General features: G+C 41.3%; 1 long non-coding RNA gene across 1 annotated transcript; it reads left to right on the top strand.

Moving 5' to 3' along the window:
- Positions 1 to 234: 234 nt before the first annotated feature.
- On the top strand, positions 235 to 17200 carry LOC122424522. Its single transcript, XR_006264459.1, has 4 exons — positions 235 to 293; positions 12099 to 12230; positions 12423 to 12515; positions 17081 to 17200. It is a non-coding gene; the product is annotated as an uncharacterized LOC122424522 (long non-coding RNA).
- Positions 17201 to 19898: the final 2698 nt, after the last annotated feature.

The raw sequence follows: 19898 nt of genomic DNA, 5'->3' as shown, positions 1-19898 counted from the left end.
TTCTTAATCCCATTGATTGCATTTGCCATTCTGGAGACAGATAAAGAATGGGGACTATCTCAAGATTTGTTTTTTCATCACTTAAATCAGTTAGTTGAAGTGGCTATTCTGAAAATCAGACAAAGAAACCTCTTGTCTGTGCAATGGGGAAGCAAATGACCAAACAGAACAGAAGATTTAAGTGAGATTTGGGGCCTTAATTGTTAATATCATGTAACAATATTTCTATTCTAGAGATTGATGGTGTCCTGGAAAATGAGAGCTTTCCAAAAAGATCTAAAGAACAGCTAATAGTAAGTGAACATCCCTGTATGCGGGAGCCTTTACTAGATTGTTTTAGTTTGTTCTCAGAACCACCCAGTGGAGCAGGTAATAGACTTAGCATCATTTTTTGGATAAGTGGACAGAGCCTTTGAGATGCAGATGGGCCCCACATTCACATACAGTGAGTAAGTGACAGTCTCAGAAAGAACTTTGGCTCTGATTGGGTTGCATGGCCACTTCTGGACCAGTGACACTATCAAGATGGCTGGGATTATGTGCCCTCCTAGAGGCAGGTGATCAACAACTTCAGTTTAAAGACCAGCTATCCCGGAAAAGAAAGGTTGTGCTATCAGAAAAGGGTAGATGGTATGAAGATAGGCAAAAGCAACACATGTCCACTCAAGATTACATGTGTTTGTGTGTTTGCATGCACATGTACGTGTGCATGTATAAAATTTCCAGATCCCATAGCTTACCCATAGTTTCATAGTTTCTTCTCACCCCACAGCTTCATCTGAGACCTGGGTTCTAGTCTTTTGTCTGATGTGTACTGATTATGTGATCCTAAACCCTAGTTTCCTCATCTGTAAAATGAGGCTGTTGACATGCCTCCTGTCACATGGGATTGTGTTTTATGAAGATGCTTTAGCCCTGCGCTAGTGGTAACAAAGTAGCAGTACTGCAAATGTGCCTCAGTATATCTACGCTGACAATGTGGAAGACATGGGTTCTGTATCAGTTAGGAGTTGTGTTCAGCTTCTAATTACAGAGATGTGACTACAGTGGCTTACACATTAAAAAGTATATTTCACCATTATGTAGGAGAAGCCTGAAGATAGGCAATTCAAGGCTGGTATTGTAGCTCCACAAAATCATCAGAGACGTCGTTTCTTTATCTCCTCTCCTCAATCTTCCATATTTCCATGTGGCTGCCAGAGCTCCAGCAATCACTCCCAAATTCCAAGCAACAAAAATAAAAGAGTGAGGGGAAGGGTAAAAAGTAGCCTAGTCCCAGCTTTCCGTTTTCTGAAAGAGGTTTTCCAGAAACATCACCCAACAAATTCCACTTGTATCTTCTCAGCCAGATTTGAGCCCTCTGCTTGAACCTAGGCTGCAGAAGCAGTAGAGAATTAGGGTTATTTTGCAGGGTGTGTTGCCACACTAAATGAAATGAGGAATCTGTTCCTAGAAGGCAAAATGGATTTGACACAAGTAACTATTAATAGAAGTCTCTGCAACAGGATCAACTACAGAGACAAGAGGGAACCGTTTGGAAGCAATTATTGCGAAGTAAGCCAGTGATGATAGGATCTGGGTTAGAATGGTGACCCTTGTAATGGTGGAAAATTTTAGAGTGATAAAGGCGATAAAATGCACAGGAGCTGACCATGGGTAGACTCAGGGTGGACTGTGGAGGAGAAGACACCGGTAGGGTTCAAAGCTGAGGTTTCATTTGCCTGCAAGTGAGTACAGCCAGAATGATAGAAAGATGAATGGTTGGATGGGTGAATGGGTGGACATAATCTATATAGAATCTGTTAATTCTTTGCATTTTTATAGCACTGCACAGATTAAATATTGTCTTTCTGTTCTACTCATTATTTACCCAAATAATGTTCATAGCACATCTACTAATCTCCAGTCATTGTTCTAGGCGCTAGGGATGCAGCAGTGTCCAGCTGACCCTTGAACAACACAAACATTAACTGCCCAGGTCCACGCATATGTGGGGTTTTTTTCAATAGTATTATTGAAAATAATGGTTGAACTGGGTGTTACTGGTTGAATCTACAGCTATGAAAGAACTATGAATACAGAGAACTGACTATAAGTTTTAATTGGATTAACCACCACGTTGTTCAAGGGTCAGCTTTATTAATTAGGATACAAGCTAAGAGGCTGTGCCTATCCACTGGGGCCGCCAAAACAGCACATCACAGAATGGGTATTCTCCACAGAAATGTGTTCTCTCGCAGTTCTGAAGGTCAGAAGTCCAGCATCAAGGTGCCATCAGGGTTGATTTCTGGTGAGGCCTGTCTTCCTGGCTTGTAGACAGCTGTCTTTTCACTGTGTCCTCGAATGACCTTTCCTTGATGTGAGCACTGAGGAGGGGGGAGCGATCTGGTGTCTCCCCCACTTCTTTTTTTTTTCCATTTATTTTAATTAGTTGGAGGCTAATTATTTTACAATATTGTAGTGGTTTCTGTCATAAATTGACATGAATCAGCCATGGATTTCCATGTATTCCCCATCCCGATCCCCCCTCCCACCTCCCTCTCCACCCGATCCCTCTGGGTCTTCCCAGTGCACCAGGCCCGAGCACTTGTCTCATGCATCCAACCTGGGCTGGTGATCTGTTTCACCCTAGATAATATACATGTTTTGATGCAGTTCTCTCGAAACATCCCACCCTTGCCTTCCCCCACAGAGTCCAAAAGTCTGTTCTGTACATCTTTGTCTCTTTTTCTGTTTTGCATATAGGGTTATCTTTACCATCTTTCTAAATTCCATACATATGTGTTAGTATACTGTATTGGTCTTTATCTTTCTGGCTTACTTCACTCTGTATAATGGGCTCCAGTTTCATCCATCTCATTAGAACTGATTCAAATGAATTCTTTTTAATGGCTGAGTAATATTCCATAGTGTATATGTACCACAGCTTCCTTATCCATTCGTCTGCTGATGGGCATCTAGGTTGCTTCCATGTCCTGGCTATTATAAACAGTGCTGCGATGAACATTGGGGTACACGTGTCTCTTTCAGATCTGGTTTCCTCAGTGTGTTTGCCCAGAAGTGGGATTGCTGGGTCATATGGCAGTTCTATTTCCAGTTTTTTAAGAAATCTCCACACTGTTCTCCATAGCGGCTGTACTAGTTTGCATTCCCACCAACAGTGTAAGAGGGTTCCCTTTTCTCCACACCCTCTCCAGCATTTATTGCGTGTAGACTTTTGGATAGCAGCCATCCTGACTGGCATGTAATGGTACCTCATTGAGGTTTTGATTTGTATTTCTCTGATAATGAGTGATGTTGAGCATCTTTTCATGTGTTTGTTAGCCATCTGTATGTCTTCTTTGGAGAAATGTCTGTTTAGATCTCTGGCCCATTTTTTGATTGGGTCATTTATTTTTCTGGAATTGAGCTGCAGGAGTTACTTGTATATTTTTTGAGATTAATCCTTTGTCTGTTGCTTCGTTTGCTATTATTTTCTCCCAATCTGAGGGCTGTCTTTTCACCTTGCTTATAGTTTCCTTTGTTGTGCAAAAGCTTTAAAGTTTCATTAGGTCCCATTTGTTTATTTTTGCTTTTGTTTCCAATATTCTGGGAGGTGGGTCATAGAGGATCCTGCTGTGGTTTATGTCTCTCCCCCACTTCTTATAAGAATACTAGTCCTACAGGATAGAGCCCTTCGTCCTGACCTCACTTAATCCTTATAATCCACATCTCCAAGTTCAATCACACTTGGGGTCTGGGCTTCAACATATGAAATTTGGAAAGACACAGTTCAGTTTATCACAGAGCTGTGACAGAGAGACCCCTGAATAAGATGGACATTTATTTTTCTCTTGTTCACCACGTAGATAGAGGTCAGCAGACAGCTAGACCTGGTCAGTGACTCTATTCTGTATGTCACAGAGGACTTGGGCTTTTTCTGTTCTGTGGCTTGGCCTTTCTCAAGCTGTTGTCCTTATACAGCTTATCCTCACTGTGTCTGTGTCCAACCCATGAGAAGAGGGCAATAATTTTAAGGCAGTACATGAAAATTAAAGATCGACTTTTCTTAAGCTTTTTATTTTATACTGAAGTGTGGTTAATTTACAACACTGTCTGAGTTTCAAGTTTATAGCAAAGTGTTTTAGTTATGCATACACATGGATCTATACTTTTAAAGATTCTTTTCCCATATAGGTTATTACAGAGTGTTCAACAGAGTTCCCTGTTCTATACAGTATGTCTATTGATTTTCTATTTTATAAATATTAGTGTGTATATGTTAATCCCAAACTCCTAATTTATCTCTCTGCCCTCCACCTTCCCCCTTCGGTAACCATAAGTTTGTTTCCTAAATCTGTAAGTCTGTTTCTGTTTTGTAAATAAGTTCATTATTATCAAATTTTTTAGATTCCACATGTAAATGATATCATGTTATATTTATCCTTGTCTTAACTTCATTTAGTCTGGTAATCTCTATATTCACAGCTTATTAGCAATTGCTTAGATGCACAGCCTGATCTAGAAGCAAGAGAAAATGTCACCTTTTTCTAACTTTGCCTCACTTGCCTCATTCTTTTAAGGATCCTTGTGATTGCACTGGGCTCAGTAGATAATCAGGGTGATCTCTCTATCTTAAGATCCTTACCTTTATCACATCTGCAAAGTCCCCTGTGAAAAGTAAGATCCCATATTCTCAGATTTTGGAGATTGGGATGTGGACTTCTTTGGGTTTGGAATGATAGGTCCTTATTCTGTCTACTATATTTTTCAAACAGTTAATGACCCAAGAGATTGACCAGGTGTTGACATGATTGTCCAAAACCCTAAAGAGCCACACCAGCCTTTATGTCAATGACTCTTAGCTACAGGAGAGGGATGTTGTCATAACTCATGTGCCTATATTCAGTATCCACATATAGCCTGAGTTTTCCACCTGCATTCCAACTCTGCAACAGTTAAATCGCTTGATTGGATTTTCCTTGTGGCCCTTGTATATATAAATATCTGCCCATCTTGGCCCAAAGACTTTTGAACTTGGCAAGAATTTTGTGGTTCTGCATATGCTTCCTAGGACATAGAATTCTTATCAGCACTAATGTGACGATGCACTGAATTCTGAGTCTCTCACATGCTTGGATAGATGTGACCTGCCATCAAGACGTATAGGGCCATCTTTATGTTATGACCGCCTTTTAGGACTTGAGCCATTATCAGGTGTAGACACTTTCATAGGTGCAGTGCCTTTTTCATCTTCTTCATCTTTCTTGATAAGCCAGAATGTTTCTTCAGTGCTTGGTGCTCAGTTTCACAACACTAGAGAATGGATACACATTCTCTATGGGAGCCTTTTCAACTCCAGTGCGCCCTGGGCCAAGGCAGGGGACTTCAGGGCGTCCTTGTGTGGTTCCTGGTCATACCCCCAAGCTTAGTCAACATCTCTAGGTATGGGGCCTGAGAATCTGCCATTTTAATAGGCTCCCCAAGTGATCTTACGCACACTAGGGAAACCTACCTTTCCAAGCATTGTTTTTCACACAGCACTGAGGCTGTCCAGGCAGTCTCAGTTTCCTTCATCCCATCACCCCGACGTTTAGTATTTGTCCATGCTGGTCATGCAGTCAGTACCCACAGGCTGTAGGACAAGATGGAACGGCTTGTGTTGGTCACCACTGCCTAGCTGTGACCTCAGACAAGACTCTTATGCTCTCTGGCCTCCCCTTCCTCTTCGTTGGGAGGAGGGATAAGAATGTTCCCATGTCACCTGGTTGCTGTGAGGCCATGATGTGCTGATACATTGAAAGCATTTGGAACGCTGCCTAGCATGTGGCAAGAACGCAGTATCTCTTAGCTACTAGAAAATGAGAAATGCTCTAGAAACCATTTAATTTGGGAAAGGCTGCTGTGGGAAAGGCATAAAGGTATTGGCCCCTACTCTCACCCGCACTCCATGTCCTAGAGTTGAGAAAACTATATTTACTCCATTTGCTCACGGAATACTGTGGTTCTTTCTGTTTTCCTTCCCAAAATGTGAATGAAAGCTATGTATCAGAGGATACTGTCAGGACTAGAAGGGACCTGAAAGGACGTATAGATCAACAACAATAATAATAGCTACAAAATAAGCATCATAAAAATTGCATTTATTGAGCATGTACTATGTGTGGTGGTTAATTTTATGTGCCACTTTGGCAAGGCCATGGTACCCAGTTTTGAGATAGACACGACTTTAGACATTGATGGGAAGGTATTTTTTCAGATGTGATTAACATTTAAATCAGTAGAGTTTCATTAGAGCAAATTACCCTCCACAGCATGGGGGAGCCTTACCAATCCGTTGAACGTCTTAGGAAAAAGAGTGAGGTCCCCTGGGGAAGAAGGAATTCTGCCTCCAGACCGCATTCACATGGCAACGTCAAATCTTCCCTGCGTCTCCAGCCTGCTGTCTTGCCTTGCCAATGTCAAATCTGCTAGCTTCCACAATTGTACAAGCTATAAAATTAATCTCTTCCCTAAATAAATCTCTCTAGATAGATAGATCACAGATAGACAGATGATAGAAAGATACGGTCTAATATTATTGTTGTTCAGTTGCTAAGTCATGCCTGACTCTTTGTGACCCCATAGACTGCAGCATGCCAGTCTTCCCCGTCCTTCACTATCTCGTGGAGTTTGCTCAGATTCATGTCCATTGAGTCAGTGATGCCATCCAACCATTTAATCCTCTGTCGTCCCCTTTTCCTCTTGCCTTCAATCTCTCCCAGAATCAGGGACTTTTCCAGTGAGTTGGCTTTTCATATCAGGTAGTGAAAGTATTGGAGTTTCAGCTTCAGCACCAGCCCTTCCAATGAATATTCAGGGTTGATTACCTTTAGGCTTGACTGATTTGGTCTACTTGCTGTCCAAGAGACTCTCAATAGTCTTCTCTAGCACCACAGTTTGAAAGCATCAATTCTTCAGTGCTCTGCCTTCTTCTCACATTTGTACATAACTACTGGAAAAGCCATAGTTTTGAATATACAGACCTTTGTCGGCAATGTGATGTCTCCACTTTTTAATACGCTGTCTAGGTTTGTCATAGCCTCTCTTTCAAAGCACACGCATCTTTTAATAGTCACCATCTGCAGTGACTTTGGAACCCAAGAAAATAAAATATGTCACTGTTTTCACTTTTTCCCCACCTGTTTGCCATGAAGGGATGTGACAGATGCCTTGATCTTAGTTTTTTGGATGTTGAGTTTTAAGCCAGTTTTTTCACTTTCCTCTTTCACCCTCATCAAGGGTCTATATTATATTTCTATGTATAGAGATATTTATAACTACGGATATATTCCATATATGTATATCCATACATGTATATGTATAGGTAGAGATCTGTTGTTGGTTCTGTCTCTCTCTAGAACCCTGACTAATACACTATGTGACAGGCCAGAGCCATTGTTTTTTTTTTTTTTAATTTTTTTTTTTCTGGGGGAGGCCAGAGCCATTGTATCGCACAATTCCAGGGAGTGCCATTCACCCTGAGCCCTGAATACTTTGCACATGTCCTCTCACGGAACCTTCATGACAGCTCTCTGGTGGAGCCACTCTTTTTATTCCCATTTTAAAGATGAGGAAATTAAGGGTTCAGAGAGTCTGACAGCCTGTCTCACAAACCCAGGGGCTTAAGCCCTCAGTGTGGCTGACACCTGAAGCAGCTGTGTCCAGGGCAGTCAGTTAGTTAGAGGGCGGTGCCAAGACTAGAACCCATTCCTTCTCACTCCCGACCCTCCAACCTTCCACACCAGAGAGCTTCTTCACAGGCAGAAGAAAAAATTTAGAACTTTGTTTCGCGTGAGCAAGCAGAGGGAAAGAAAAGAGTCCCTCGAGGAGCATTTCCTGTGATTGCTCAACTACATTCTGGACTAGACACCAACAGTTAAGAGCCCCAGGCCTTGTGAGGTTAAGATGAACTCTGTTTTCACTTAATTGGTTAGACTTTGCTCTGATCCATTTGTCTTTGGAGTTTGACTTTTAATATGACTGAGCAGCGCTTAGAAATGGAACTTCTATGGCCTTTCCACTGGAGCAGCCATCCCCATTCCATCAAGGAAAGGTCAGGAAAGGGGTGCTGGGCTCATTTGCATTCCCCCGACCTCAAACTTGAACCTGAAATAAAAAGTCTTTGTCCAAGAAAAGAGCCAAGCTCTTCACTCAGCAGCTGTTTGGTGCAGAGACCTGCAGCTTTTAGGAAGCCCTGTGTTGTCTGAAGTCAAGTTTGTTTTCCATCTGCCCCCAGGTATTAGTCCACTTAGGAAATAAAGTGTTAAAAGCAATTGCTTGACCAGTTTGGGCTAACCCAGGCTTTGGCAAATCCTTGTTTCTTGTGCAATTTACAAAATATTTTCTTTGTAGTTGTCCTTGAAGCCCAAGTGGGACTAATGGCTTTAACTACCAGCCTGCACATTTCAAAGTGATTTCCACATCAGAAAGCCATTGTCAGCTTCCCCAAACATTTAATTGGCATGGGATGTGAGCAGTTATCAAAGGCCACACTTCTGTTCCGAGTCCCAAGCCATAGGCTCAGGTAGGAGCTGGTTTTCAGCAAGGATTTCCATTTCTGCCTCCTGTGTGCGCTCAGTCCGTATGGCTCCATTTTCCTGTGGAATAAAAGGTTTCCTTGGTAATGAAAAAGCGTTATAATCATCCCCAGGACCCAAAAAGGGGAGTTGGCTTGGCAGCCACAGACCAAAGGATGCTGTGTTGGCATAAACTCACGAAGAAACAGCATCACAGTCTTTTCAAGTGTATGGTGAAGAGTACAGTTTCTAAAATCTGGACAAGTTGCTTACTTCTCTGAACTCATTTTCCTTATTTGTAAATCAGAGTAATAATGACAACCTCAGGAGACAATTCAAGGATTAAATGACATAATGAGCATCAGGCTTCTAGAGCAGTGACGGCCCACAATAAAGGAAGGGAATGACATCGTCCCCCTGCCTTCCTGCTTCCACCATCACCATCCCCCTCCCTCTCATCATCAACATCTTCCACTGCGAGTATTTTTTTTTTTTTTGGAAATGATGCAAAACCCAGAAATTATAAAGAAGAAAAATTACAAATTTAATCACATAAAAGTAAAAACTTTAGATATGAAAAAAAAAAATAAGCAAACCCGTAAACAAAGCCTACAGATAAATAACAAACTGAGAGGAAAATATTGGCCAGATGAAGGCATTATTCTCATTTACAAACATGATAAGCAAAACTGTTTTAAAGAAAGTGCTTACTGAAGAAAAATGAAGAGCAAACTAAAGAACAGAAAGGATGAGTATAAAAGGAAAATGAAAAAAAGTGTTTAAAAGATGCAAACAGGCAGTTGGTTTAAGAAAAGATTTTAGATGACAAGCAAATGCAAACTGCCCAATTTAGTTAATAAACCAACAGAATATAAAACATCAGTGAGAATCTTTTCATCTATCAACTGAGGAAAAATTAATAATACAGAATTTGCCCACGTGTTCTCTACTTCTGCACTACTTTTCAGCAGAAAATTTTTAAACTATATATTTACTTATCTTTCTACAACAGGTCTTAGTTGCAAGCATGCAGAATGTAGTTCCCTGACCAGGGGTTGAACCTGGGTACCCCACATTGGGAGTGCAGAGTCTTAATCACTGGACCACCAAGGAAGTAACTTAGCAGTGTTGATGCAGTATAAATTGCTGAAACTTCTGGAGGATAACTTAGTAAATCTCAAAAGTAGAACCATACCTTCATTACTAACCTATAGTTAATAGTTTCATATTTGAAAGTTCCTAAGAGAGTAGCTCGCCCTCTGGTGATGGATGTTAACTAAACATTGTGATCATTTCACAACATATACAAATGTTGAATCATTATGTTCTACATTTGAAACAAATAGAATATGTCAATTTTATCTCAGTTTAGAAAAAGAATACTTTCCTAAAAGTATATCTGGACTAATACAGCATTATATAGTGGAAGTCTCAGAAACCAGCTAAATGTCCAATAATAATAGAATAATTAAATGAATTATGGTAAATCTATATAATAATGATGTGTTATATAGTTAATCTATGTCTGTCTATTTACCTATCCATCCATTTTTCTGTCACCTATTGCTGCATAACAAATCATCCCAAAACTTAATACACATCTGTTTGATGTCACAGCAGGGTCTGAGGATCAGGAATGCAGGTGTGGTTAGCTGGGCCCAAGACCTCTTCAAGGCCTCTTGCAGGCTACAGTCAGGGATGCTGTATCATCCCTAGGCTGACGGGGAGGGATCTGCTTCCAGCCTCCCTCCCATGGTTGTTTTCAGGATTCAGTCCTTTGCAGGCTGTTGGCCCGCCGTCAGTCCCTTGTCCAGTGACATCCCCTCGGGCAGCAGATGATGTCGTAACTTGCTTCAGTAGAGTGAACAAACCAAAAGAGCCAGAAAGAGAATGCCAGTAAGAAGGAAGTCCCAGGGTTCATACCACCTAATCTCGGAGGTGACTTTCCCATCCCTTTTGCTATATTCTGTTCATTTGAAGCAAGTTGTTAGTTAATTTCAAACATGATTTTCCACTCCTAAATTCTACAGTATGTATCTATATAAAGTGAGGACATTCTTCTCCTTAAATGCAATGACTTATTACATCTGAAATAATCCAAAGAATTCCCTGTTACTACCTTAGATCCTGTCTCCATCTGAAAATGTTTCCAGTTGTTTCAAAAATGTCACCTTACAGATGGTTTACATATCAACTAAGACCCATATAGTGGATTTTGCTAATAATAATAATTAATCTGATTATGCTTTTAACTGTCTTTTCATCTAAACCATTCACCCTCCCCTTTTTGCTTCTTTTTCACCATCCCTGTTTTCATACCACTGATTGATTGAAAAGAAAGGAGATCAGTCGTCCTACCCCCTGGGTTTGTCTGAGTGCTTTCTCATGACTCCTTTGGACTTGTTCCTCTATCTCCTGTCATTCCTATAAGCTACAGATTGGATCTAAATACCTATATTCAGGGAGACTATTCCATAAGTGATGCTGTATGCCCCATATTCTATTTTGTTAGGAAGTACATAATGGCTTTTGCCACTGCTAATGTTTTCATAATTAATCAGAGTTATCTTTTTTGTTATTGGAGTATAGTTGATTTACAGTGTTGTATTAATTTCAGGTATATTACAAAGTGGATTAGTTATACATATATCCTCTGGTTTTTTTTTTACATTCTTTTCCAATACAGGTCATTATAGAGTACTGAGTAGAGTTCCTTGTGCTATACAGTAGGTCCTTATTAGTTACCTGTTTTATGTATAGTCATTTGTATATGTCAGTCACAGTCTCCCAATTTATCCCTGCCTCACTGTCTGGTAACCATAAATTTGTTTTCTATATCTGTGACTCTACTCCTGTTTTGTAAATAAGTTCACTTGTACCCTTTTTTTAGAGTGGTCTTTTAAAAATGTTCACATCACTCCTCTGCTTAACCCCTAACACGTTTAGAATAAAATCCAGGTTCCTTACTGTAATCTGGCTCAGGGCTAATTCTCTCCCCATTGGTCCTTGCACCTCACTCATGCTGAGTTATTGTCCCTCAAACTTGCCAGGCTCTTTCTCAGCTTGGACCTTTGCAGATACTGCTTGAACACTCCTTCCCTAGAACTTTGACCTGGCTAGTTACTTCTCACCCCTCCCGGTAGCCCTCCTTCCCAAACCACTCTCTAAGCTATAACCCTAGTTTGTTCTCTTTTGGCATTTGTCCCAGCCTGAAACAATATCATCTTTTTTAGCTTGTAGGTTTCTTTATGAGGTTATCTGAGTTCCCGTACTGGAATGTAAACTCCATGAAATCACAGACCTTGTCTTTTCATCACTGCCCCCCAAAAACTTGAAACAGTGTCTCACACTTAGTAGATGCTCAATAAATATTTGTTAAGCAGATAAATGAACCTTATCAAGGTAATTTATGTTAAGAAACAGCCTCTAAGACTCCTACCTGATGAGAATAAATATAGCACCATGTGTACCTCTGGGGTACACACATATCTGGGGTGGGGGGTGTTTTGTTTCATTTTGCTGCTGTTTTTGCAGGGGGTGTGTGATGCTTTCTTACCACAGATCATGGCTATTCAAACTGTGTCCCATGGACCAGCAGCATTGACATTACCTGGGAGCTTGTTCAAAATGCAGAATCTTGGGCCGCAGCCCAGACCTACTGAATCAAAAGCTACATTTAACAAGATAACCCAGGTGACTCATGTGCATTTTGAAAATTTGAGATGCCCTGGTCTCAAACCCTGGTCTCTTCTGTTTTTCTTCCTTCTGTTTCACCTTATTCTCCAGTTCTACCCAACCGCCCCCATTGGTAATCCGTCATGGCCCATCCCCGGAAGCAGCTTCCCATGCCTCCCGAAATATTTACCCAAAGGCTTATCTCTCCAGGCTCCTTCCCTCCAGATTTCATTCTGTTTATAAATATTGAAGCTGAAATGTAAACCACTTTGAAACTCTTCTCCCGAAGGCCTGCATGTCCTGGTAAGTCTTTACATTTGCAGATATCTATTGACATATCTTAAGCAAATGATTTTAAATGTTTCCACAGGCATCCTGAGTTTAGCATTTCCTTTCATCTTGCCTGGTTGCAGATTGAGGCTAGGGTTTATTTTCAAAGCTTGAGGAATTCATAATATTTCTTAAACCTGGGTTAAGGGCACACACCACCACACCATGGCATTGGGATGTCGTCTCCTGCAGCCTGGTTGCACAGCCTGGGTTCTTAACCTCTGTGACAGCAATGGCCGCAAATGTTGCTTTATGGAAGTGCCACTTTTTTGTCCATTCACTTATGTATTCACTCTTTTGAAAGGCATGTGAGGGTATCAGCATGGCATAGAGATGTGGATGTCAGACCATCACTAGAGGAGCTGAAATAAGCACAAAAGTAACCTTATAAGATTGAGTCATGTAAGAGGCATCAGGTACTCATTGAGTTCGATGGAAGACTTCACGGAGGAGACAGCAAGTAGAGATGCCTTTGAAGAGCAGAGGCCCCAGGAAGTCATGGTCGTAGGACTGTCACTGAATACTTTCGTTTGACTTTATTCAGGATCTTGGCCACCTTTCATGCTGTCACTGAGCTTTAGTCTCTCAGAATATATTAGGAACCTGAGAATCATATAGGACCACGGGGCAAAGAGGATTAACCTCCACTCTTTTTCCTGAGCATTTACTGTGTGCTTGATACAGCTCTAAGGACTGAGAATACAGCAGTGAATTAACATGCAAAATACCATTCTTGTGGAGCTTATATTCTAATGAAGGGGTAAATGAGACAGTGACTGAAGTTCTCTATGGTTTGGGGGTACAGAAAAGACTTCGGCAGTATTGGGTCGGCCACTAAGTTAATTCGGGTTTTTCCATTACATCTTATGGAAAAACCCAAATGAACTTACTGAGCGACACAAGGTATCTTGGTTTAGAAATTAATGATTGCTTTATTAAAGTCACATGTTTTAAAAAAGCAAATGTTTAAGCTCGGCTTGTATGTCTACATCTAAAAAAAAAAGCCATCATTTTTTTTTTTAACTTTTTTTTTGTATTGGGGTATAGTTGATTAACAGACAATGTTGTGCTAGTTTCAGGTGAACGGTGAAGGAACTCAGCCATGCATGTACATGTATTTCTTCTCCCCCAAACCCACTCCCATCCAGGCTGCCACATAACAATGAGCAGAATTCCATGTGCTATACAGTAGGTCCTTGTTGGTTATCCATTTTAAACATAGCAATGAGTACATGCCTAGTCCAAATTCCCTAACTCTGCCTTCCTCCCATCATTTTCCCTGACAACTGTAAGTTCATTCTTGAAGTCTGTGAGTCTGTTTCTGTTTTGTAAGGAAGTTCATTTGTATCATTTCTTTTTAGATTCCACATGTGAGGGATGTCATACAGAATTTCTCCTTCTCTGTCTGACTTCACTTAGTATGACACTGTCTAGTTCCATCCATGTTGCTGCAAATGGCATAATTGTTTTTGTGAGCTATCATTTTTGAGGGCATTTGAAACATGTTTGATTGCATTTGAAAATTTAATTAAGCTATGTTGATAAATTCTGTGTGTTCAATTTAATTTTTTAGTAGCACATTTGTGTCCTTGACACATCCTCTTAGGTGCTTAAGTCATTTTTAAAAATCTGTTAAATTAAACTAATAGGATGGTCTTTAAATTATCTTAAGTGTTCTAACACTTTATATAGTTTTAGTAAGAATTTTAAATTAAAATCCTGAGTCATGGTCAGTTATAACTCAATTACATAGTTTAAATGGGTATTACTATGCTGATCTGTTCAATCTAGTAGACAGAATAAGCACATAAAATAAACATTTTACTATTAAAATCATCAATATGTAAATATTAATGCTATGGATTTGATTCTCTTAAACATTTTTATAATTAATCAAGAATTCCTAAGGGTTGAAATACACTTAACCTTTAAGGCAATAGTGACATCAACCTCTTCTGTTTGGGAGGTTGCCTTCAGGTTCATTGAGTTTAACAACCATGATGCAGCCAGATCTTTGAGGTGTCACCTGCCACCTGAAACCCGTTTTCCAGAATTGCCTAAAGGAAAAGTCCATGACTTCACCTCTATCCCTAAAATTCATGTGTAATCCATGACATTTCACCCAGATGAACTAGCTGTTGGTTTTTACATTTCTTTCTTTCACTCTATAAGCAAGTCCATCTATTCCCAGGTCTAAAAGACACATGTACTTGACCAGAATCTGGCTTTTTTTCCCCCATGGTTCTTACAGACTTCTGATTAAATTATAGACATCTCTCAGCATGCTGTGGTATTTTTTAAAGCAGTGTCCAAGGTCATTCTATTGACAAGATGTACAATTTGTAAAGAAGCAAGGTAAAAGAGAGGAGAGGAGTTTGAAAGTGATGACAGGTGATGTTTTCTAGGTTGGTCAAAGACGGCCTCTCTGAGGAGGTGGCACAGACCAGACATTGAATATTGGAAGAGATAAGGCCATGCGGCTCTCTGACAGGTAGAGAGAATGGTGGATGCAAAGGCCCAGAGGTTGGAGCAAAGACTTGGATCATGGAGACTAGGTGGTTCAATCTATATGAATGAAGGGAGAGTGGGAAGAGATACAATCAGAGAGGGGAGGGCAGGATGGGAAGATGGGGACAGTTGATCCAGTGCTTTATGGACCAGACCAGGATATGGATCCTAAATTCCATTCTGAATGAGCTTGGAGTATATTTGACCTGACTTAGACTTTAAAAAGCTTTCTCTAGCTTCTTGTTGGTGTTGGCGTTTCCTGTGGCTGCATCCAGTCTCTGTCTCCATCTTCAAAGAGCCTCTCTGTTTCCGTGTCTTCTCTTCGATCTCTCATTTAGGTTTGCTATAAACTGAATTTTTCTATAGCTCTGAAGTTCACGTACTGAAACCTAATCCCTAATATGATAGTGTTTAGAGAGGGGATCTTGGAGGTCATTAGGTCATGCAGGTGGAGGCCACATGAATGGGATTAGTGCCCTCATAAAAGAGACCCCAGAGAGTGTCATGGCTCCTTCTGCTGTGTGAGAACACAGTGATAAGACGGTGTCTATGAATCTACTAGGAAGTGGACTCTCCCTAGACACCAGATCTGTTGGCTCCTTGATGTTGGACCTCCAGCCTCTCGAGCTGTGAGAAAGAAGTGTTTGTCATTCACGAGCCACCAAGTCTGTGGTGTTTTTGTTGTAGCAGCTAAATGGACTAAAACAACATCCAACCCAGATAGTCCCAAAAGATCTTATATGGAGCTCCTTCAATTAATTGTATCTGCCAAGACCTTTTTTCCAAATAAAATCACAGTCACAAGTTCTGGAATTTAAGACATGGGCATGCATATACATGTGTGCTCAGTCGTGTCCGACTGTCTGTGATCCCATGGACTGTAACCCTCCAGGCTCCGCTGTCTGTGGAACTCTCCAGCAAGAATATTGGAGTGGGTAGCCATTTCCTCCTCTAGTGGGTCTTCCCAACAAGAGTGTGGAACCTGGATCTCCTGTGTCTCCTGCATTGCAGGTGGATGTTTTAGCACTGAGTCATGGAGGAAGCCCATGGACATCTCTATTCTTGAAGGGCTTACTATTCAACACATTGCAATTGGCTAATATTGCAGACACAGGAAAAGATACAACCCATTGCCACACTCACGTATCTGTTCATTAAGTCAACAAATATTTGTTGAGCACAGACTAGAATAGGAAGGCCCATGCCTGGCACTGCAGACACCAAAGTGAAGTGACGATAGCAAGGAGAAGCCTCACAAAGCCTTATAAGGGGAACAGGATATAAAGGATTCAGCTCCTCTTGGGGTGCTCATGGAGTTCTCTTATACATTGTTTTATTTTATTCTCCCAGTTCTGGGAAGTAGATGTTAGTGTTTCATGTACAGTCATGAACATGGTGGCTCAGAGAAGTGACTTGCACAGACAGATGGTTAATAGGTGGTATAATCAAGATTTAAACCCAGGTCTGCCCGACAGTGACAGATGGTGATGCCAACTCCACAATAAACACACTGGGGACACCACAGGTGCACATCATTAAATGCTGACTCCTATGGCATTGAGTTCCAAATGGATGTAAATGGATTATAGACAGTGACCCCATTTAAATATTACAAGGGAGAATATTCTTGGCATCTTCTGGTCAACCCTTTCTGAGAAGCACTTGCTTTTTGTTTTACATTTTATATTCTGCTAATCTAAATGTATAAGACTCAGATTTTCTTAAAGTTCAATGGTCTCAGACACGTCAGTTCTGAGATATAACATGAGAGTGATAAAATGCATCTTTGTCTGGGTCCCAGCAATCCAGGACCTGTATTTCCTTCAAAGTGATAACTTCAAAATGTGTTGGATCTGAAAAACAACAACAGTCTCTCTGTAATTGGTTGCAGTTAGATTAAGCACAGAATTGCCCACCAGTACTCTAGAAAAGCACCCTTTGTATGCAGACAGACCAAGTAGAGAAATGTGGCTTTCATTTATACTTAAAGCCTGGTAAGGCTTTTTTTTTCTCTCCTTTTTCTGCTCTAGTTCCTGGAACAGTAGGACCGCAAAAGGCAACTGGGTATCTTGCAATGCCACCTCCGAGCTGAGTGATCCAGGGCACACTGCTTCCAATGTCTGAGCCCCAATTTCCCCATCACTAAGGTGAATATGTATTCCAGGTGATCTTTGAAGTCTCTCTGGCTCTGAAATGTTTTAACTGTGAGGCTAAATATTTAGTGGTAATTATATTTGCTAGAATGTGTGTTTCATATAGCCAGGCTTAGTTTACAGTTTTTATTAGACAGATGAATGAGGTTAATAAAATGGGTAATTAAAAAAAAGATTGAATTCCCAGAAGGCATTCTTCTATGAATTTAATTATGAAACATATTAATTGCATCACTCTAAAACTTGAAAGTTGTGCAGTTGCTGGATGCACAAAGTAAGGGGCAGTTTTGCCTCAAGCTGTCCTCAGCTCTAGTATCAGAGATGTGCAGTCACTTTCTAGCTGTGGAAAGAAAGAGAATACGAAACAGCCGGGCAGTTGGCATAATCATTCTCTTCCCTTGTCTTTGGCAAATTAAGGTACCTACAGCAGACAAGAAATATACATTATAAAATACAGCTCTTCTAGCATCACCTACGGGGTGCTCTAACTATGCAGCCGCCACTAGACTGTGACATCTTCATTGAAAATTAGCAAAAGATACCCCTTTTCAGAGTTCACAGCTCCACAAACAAACAGCTTGGTGAGTACATGTTTCTGACCAGGGTACGGCTTAGCAAGTGGAGCTTGAGATGAATAGCAGTCTCTGCTGGCCTCCTCGGCTAAGTGTTTGTGCCGCGCACACGGCACACAGAACAAGGCAGCCCTTCCTGGCTCCATCACTTAGTTTCTTTTTACTGCTCTCAGGGAGTGGCCTGTCTTTATTTTTTAAATCCCACTACTGTTAAATTTGAGGTTACAATAAAAGGGTCTAGAGCACTTGAGTATCTTAGCATAGGAGGGAGAATGGTATTTTTGAGAAATGGAGAGAAAAAACCATTGTGGTTGAAATTGGCAAACAAGGGAGATGAAGTTAGGAGACAAGGCTCTAGAGAGGGACAGGGGTCATTCTGTAATCTCTAGGCCATTTGTTCCAAAAAAAGTGAAACTCTGACTGGTTTAAATATTGAAGAGTTTGAACAGTTGAAATTCTCCAGGTTCCTTTGGAGAAGGTGCATTAGAGGAAGCCTTAACCAGAGGTTTGGACCTCTGGTACCAAGAGTTGCTGGTAGCTTGGATGAGAGTAATGGTGGAGAAGGGTGGATGACTTTTAGAGATATTTGTTAAGTAAATTGCGTGGGAATGATGATGAATGGTCTTGGGGTATCGGGAATAATTCCAAAGGTAAGAATACCTAACATAGCATGTCCTTGTGCCAGGCACTGTTCTACGTGCTGTACGTGCATTAGCTCATTTAATCTACGGAGGAGGGACTGTTGGTTTCTTCACTTTGTAGAAGAGGAACTGAGGCACAGAAAGATGGAATAACTTGCCCCACATTCCACAACAGAGTTGAGATTTGAGCCCACAGAGTCTGAGGTTTAAATCCTTGCTCTAAACCAGTACTTAATCAGGACAGCTTTGCCCCAGGGTACATTGAACAGTATCTAGAGGCATTTTTGGTTGTCACACCTCAAGAATAGAGGTGCCACTGTTATCTCATGGAGAGAGGCCAGGGATGTTGCTCAAAGCAAATCACAGGACAGCGATTATCTAGCCCTGCATCCCCAGTAACAGAGGCTGAGAGCTCCTGCTCTCTGCACTGTGTCACAGCACCCCCTGAGGACACCGCCTGGGCCAATTCACCAAGAACCTGGAAGAGCAATTTGAAAGGGGCTGTGAGTTGTTTTCTGGACATACCCAGCCCCAGCCCTTGAAGATACCTCAGAGGAGATGGCAAGTCGAGCCCACCAGTCGGGTGCTTGCCAGGCTCTGACATCCGCAGGAGGAGCCTGGCATTGCTTAGAGCAGGCTTCTATTCCTGGATACTGGAGACCCCCAAGTACCTTACATATATCATCTTGTATCTGTTTGTTTATGCCCCCACCCTTCTCCAGAAAGATGTAAAGCTACTTAAAAGAATAAGGAATAAAGTACAGGCCATAAAAGATAGAAGTGGGTCATTAACATGAGGATGGAGACATAGGTTGGAGATGGAAAGGAGACCAAAATGGACCCTGCCCATATGCCTGGCTGCTGCAGGACTGTTATTGGGGGTTCACTGGACTTCTTTCTCTATCTCCCTGCTCTCCTTGTCCCGTCTCCACCAGACGGATCCCAAGTCTCATCTTGTGGCCTCTGTGTAGCTGAGAAGAAGCCTGGGTATGTGTACTGTCTTTTAAGTTTCTGGTACATAGTAAGTGAAGTCGCTTAGTCGTGTCTGACTCTTTGCGACCCGTGGACTGTAGCCTGCCAGGCTCTTCCATCCATGGGATTTTCCAGGCAAGAGTAGTGGAGTGGATTGCCATTTCCTTCTCCAGGGGATCTTCCCAACCCTGGGATTGAACCCGGGTCTCCTGCATTGCAGGCAGACACTTAGGAGAGTGGTAAATATTTACTCAGAGAATCTCTGGGGACATACTTCTGAACAAGACACAAGCCCTTCCCTCACTGGGCTGCCTTTCTAATGGCAGAGATCAAGCAACAAGGCAGGCATTTGGTGCAAGGATTCTTGGTTTGGGTTTTTGTTACCAGATAATTTAATACAGTAGTTTCAAGATGGCATCCTGCTATACAGAAAGAAACAAAAAAGGAGTCAAGAAAGAACAATGAGGGAAACCTGGTAACTTCTCTGAGGAGATGACACAAAAGCTGCAG

Source organism: Cervus canadensis, chromosome 22 (genome assembly GCF_019320065.1).
Source record: "Cervus canadensis isolate Bull #8, Minnesota chromosome 22, ASM1932006v1, whole genome shotgun sequence".
Lineage (NCBI taxonomy): Eukaryota > Metazoa > Chordata > Mammalia > Artiodactyla > Cervidae > Cervus > Cervus canadensis.
This window is presented reverse-complemented; position numbering and strand designations above follow the sequence as displayed.